Raw genomic sequence first — 4923 nt, 5'->3', positions numbered from 1 at the left:
AATATCAGGACGTGTAGCAGTCAGATAGAGAAGATAGCCTATCATACCACGATAGAGCTTCTGAAAAACCTTTTTGCTAATTTCTTCTTTTTCCAGAATGCAGGTTGGATGCATAAGTGTCTTAGCAGGTTTGCATTCAGCCATTTTGAATTTCTTCAGAATTTCTTTTATGTATTTACTTTGATAAACGTAGGTAGCTTCTGAAGCTTGATTGATTTGAATTCCTAGAAAGAACTTTAGTTCTTGCATTAAACTCATTTCAAATTCCGCCGGCATTAGCTCAGAGAATTCTTGACATACAAAAGGGTTAGCTAAACCAAAAATAATGTCATCAACATATATCTGGCATATCATGAGACCATTTCTAATGTTTTTACAGAAGAGTGTAGAGTCAACTTTTCCTCTAATAAAGTCATGTTCCAGAAGGAAGTTACTTAATCTATCATACCAAGCTCTAGGAGCTTATTTTAAACCGTACAGTGATTTCTTGAGTTTAAAAACGTGTTCTGGACATTTAGAGTTTTCAAAACCTGGAGGTTGATTGACATAAACTTCTTCTGATATATAACCATTAAGAAATGCACTCTTGACATCCATTTGATATAGTTTGATAGAATGATTTACAGCAAATGAAATAAGTAAGCGAATAGATTCTAACCTGGCGACTGGGGCAAAGGTTTCGTTGTAGTCAATACCTTCTTGTTGACTGTACCCTTGTGCCACCAGTCGTGCTTTGTTTCTGACTACTTCTCCTTTTTCGTTCAGTTTGTTTCTGAACACCCATCTGGTTCCAATAATATGAGTTCCTTTAGGCTTTGGAACAAGATCCCAAACGTCATTCTTTGAGAATTGATCTAGCTCTTCATTCATAGCTAGAACCCAGTCATTGTCTTAAAGTGCCTCATCACATGAAGTAGGCTCAATTAGAGATACTAGTCCTAGAGGAATTTCTTCAGATACTTTGAATGTTGACCTAGTTTTGACAGGTTCATCCTTGTTTCCCAGAATCAAATCTTCAGAGATGTTGGGGCGGCTTCTTGATTTCTTTTGGATAGTTGAGCCTTCAGTTGCATCTGGACTTTGTTTATCAGATACTTCTAGTGCTTTAGTCTTTTCGTCAGAGCCTGCAAGAGTAATCTCCAGATCTGCAAGTTTCTCAACTAGCTTTGACTTTTTAGGGTCAAGCTTATCATTAAATCTAACATGGATTGATTCTTCCATAATTTCGTATTCTATGTTGTATACTCTGTAGCCTTTAGAGCGTTATGAGTATCCTACATAATACCTTTTTGTACTTTTGAATCAAACTTGTTTAGATGTTCTTTAGTATTGAGAATAAAGCAAGATCATCCAAAAGGATGAAAATAAGAAATGTTGGGTTTTCTTCCCTTACACAGTTCATAGGGAGTCTTCTCCAGAATAGGTCTTATAGAGATTCTATTCTGAATATAACACATTGTATTTACTGCTTCAGCCCAAAAGTGCTTAGCCACATCTGTTTCATTGATCATGGTCCTGGCCATCTCTTGGAGTGTCCTATTCTTCCTTTCTACAACTCCATTTTGTTGTGGAGTTCTAGGACAGGAGAAATCATGGGATATTCCATTAGAATCAAATAGTTCCTCAAAAAATTTATTTTCAAATTCTCCACCATGATCACTTCTGACTCTGATGATTTTAGAGTCAAATTCGTTTTGCACTTTGGAATAGAAGCTAGTGAATACAAAGTGAGACTCACTCTTGTGCTTTAGGAATTTTACCCATGTCCAACGACTAAAGTCATCAACAATAACTAGTCCATATTTCTTTCCATTGACTGATGCTGTCTTAACAGGCCCGAACAGGTCAATGTGAAGAAGTTCTAGAGGCTTAGAGGTAGAAACACTATTTTTCTTTTTGAAAGACGTTTTTGAAAATTTACCTTTCTGACATGCCTCACATAGAGCTTTTGAAGAGTACTTCAGTTTAGGTAGGCCTCTGACTAACTCGAGTTTATTTAGATGAGAGAGTTTTCTCATGCTAATATGGCCCAAGCGTCTATGCCATACCCATTCCTCTTCATGAATAGACATCAGACATTTTACATTTTGTTCTTTTAGGTCTTAAAGATTTATCTTGTAAATATTGTTTTTCCTCTTGCTAGTGAATAAGACTGTTCTATTGTTCTGATTAATTGCTTTACATGTTTTTTGATTGAAGATTACGTCATAACCGTTATCATTTAATTGACTTATTGATAACAGATTATGCATTAATCCTTCTACATAGAGAACATCAGATATAGAGGGAAGAGTTCCATTACCAATAGTTCCAGAGCCTCTGATCCTTCCTTTCTGATTGCCTCCGAAACCTACAAAGCCAACATCTTTAAGTTCCAGGCTTTGGAACATATGCTTTCTTCCTGTCATGTGTCGTGAGCATCCAGAGTTCAGGTACCATGATTGGTGTCTTAACTCTGCTGCATAAGATATCTGCAACATAAACAATCTTATCCTTTGGTACCCAGAATCTTTTGGGTCCTTTATGATTAGTTTTCCTAGAGTTTCTTAGAACTTTGGGTTTTCTAGCATTATCAAAACGTTGTGCTTGTGTATGTGTGTAGTGATAAGGAAAAGGAGATTTATGTTTGTCATCTGTGGAAGATTTATCTTCACTAGGGACATACCCATCCTCTTTTATTATTCTAACTTACTCCACAAATCATGGATGCCATTCTGCTCCTTTCTATCCCATTTTTCAGAAACTTTTGAAAAGATTTTTCATATTCATATATCATTGTGTTAGAAGTTTGTGGGGCTTGAGATAGTGCTTATTCAAGGTTTAAACATTGTTTATTTGTGGAGTCTCTTTCTTTTATCAAAGTTTGATTTTCATCTTTTAGTTCTGAAGAAGTTATCTCAAGCTTATCACATTCTTTGATTGTTCTTTCAAGAACTCCTTTTAAAGCCTTAAATTTTTGTTTAAGTTTCTGATATGAGGTTAAAGTTTCAGAAAGGCATGATTCAAGGTCAGAGCGAGAAAGATCAGAAAATACCTCTTCAGAGTCAGATTCTCCATCTGATGTATTTCTGGAGGTGATAGCCATGGGTGCAACATTTGCCTGTTCTTTAGAGTCTGATTCGGATGAGTCAGATCCACTGTCGTCCCAGGTGGACATCAGTCCCTTTTTAGTTATGAATGAACTTTTCTTGAAATTCTCACTTCTAGATCCTTCTTTCTTCAACTTGGGACATTCATTTCTGTAATGACCTGTTTCCTTACATTAATAGCATGTTATATCTTTGTTTGACTTACCTCTGGAAGTTGATTCTGAGCGATCCCCCTTGGGTCTTGGTCTTTTGAAGTTATTATTCCTTTTTCTCCAGAGTTGTTTTACTCTTCTGGTTAACAGGGATAATTCTTCTTCGTCGTCAGAGTCTTCCTTCTCAGAGTCGTCATTGTCTTCCTCTTCAGCCTGGAAGGCTTTGTTTCTATATGGTTTGCGTCTTTCGGATCTGGACTTTAGTGCTACAAACTTGATATTATTTTGAGGCTCATCTTCCTCCAGTTCTATCTCGTGGCTTCTGAGTGAACTAACGAGTTCCTCAAGCCTGATATTGTTCAGATCTTTTGATAACTTTAAAGCTATGACCATGGGTCTCCATTTCTTTGGGCAAGCTTCTAACAATCTTTTTGACATGATCCGCAGTTGTGTAGCCCTTATCCATCACTTTGAGTCCTGCAATTAAAGTTTGAAATCTAGAAAAAATTACCTCTACAACTTCATCATCCTCCGTTTTAAAGGCTTCATATTTCTGAATTAGATCCAGAGCCTTTGTTTCTTTGACTTGAGAATTTCCTTCGTGAGTCATCCTTAGGGAGGAAGTATTTCTTTAGTTGTTTCCCTGTTGGTGATCTTTTCATATTCATTGTAGGAAATGGCATTGAGTAGTATCGTTCTGGCTTTCTGATGGTTTTTGAATTCACGCTTCTGATCATCTGACATTTTGCTTCTGGGAATAGCAGCGCCAACGTCTGTCACAGGTGGTATGTAGCCAATTGTGACAATATCCCATAGATCAGCGTCGTAGTCCAGAAAGAAACTTTCAATTCTGTCTTTCCAATAATCAAATTTTTCTCCATCAAAGATTGGAGGTTTAGCATTGTAACTATCTCTTTCATTGGTGTTGACCATAGTTTTTCTCACGCTGGACCTCTCTACACTGTTAAGTGTTTGATTAGAAAATCAATAATAGAGCCATAGCTCTGATACCAATTAAAGGTAGAGAAAAACAAGAAAGGGGGTTTGAATTGATTTGGAAATAAAAACTTTTTAAGAAATCAGACACACACAGAATAAAAAGGGAAATGACACAAAATTTTATATGGGTTCACTTGAAATTCAAAGCTACTCCAATCCACCCGGGCAAGCTGATTTCGCCTTCAAAAGGACTTAATCCACTAATCTTGAAAGATTACACAACGAGTCGTCTAAGAGAATAATTCCTTAGCCCTCTCAAGTATTCAGACTACACAGATACACTTGAGGAAGTATTTTAAGCAAAAGTATGAATTGTAATGTAATGTGCTTCTAACAAACAAGCAAGAATTACAGAATTATAAGAACAATAGCTTTTCACGTAAGAGCAGCAACTCGTGAAAGATAAGAAAGAATGATTGAGAGTTTTTGTATTCTTGTGTGTCTCTGGTGTCTTCTTGTGAAGTATTTAGTCCTTTATATAGGCGTTGAGAAGGATCGTTGGAATGATGATGATATCTTGGTCATTGAAGAATGTTTATTTTCATTACTCTCCTTGTTTCTTTCTAAAATAGTTTTGTGTGCCTCATTATTTCCTTATAGAAATAATTTATTTCCAAAACCAGATTTCTTTTCGGTTACATGTTCTGAACTGGTGAACCTGTATTAGAGTCTTGGTAAATCAG

Source organism: Lathyrus oleraceus, chromosome 5, assembly GCF_024323335.1.
Source record: "Lathyrus oleraceus cultivar Zhongwan6 chromosome 5, CAAS_Psat_ZW6_1.0, whole genome shotgun sequence".
Classification (NCBI taxonomy): Eukaryota; Viridiplantae; Streptophyta; class Magnoliopsida; order Fabales; family Fabaceae; genus Lathyrus; species Lathyrus oleraceus.
This window is presented reverse-complemented; position numbering follows the sequence as displayed.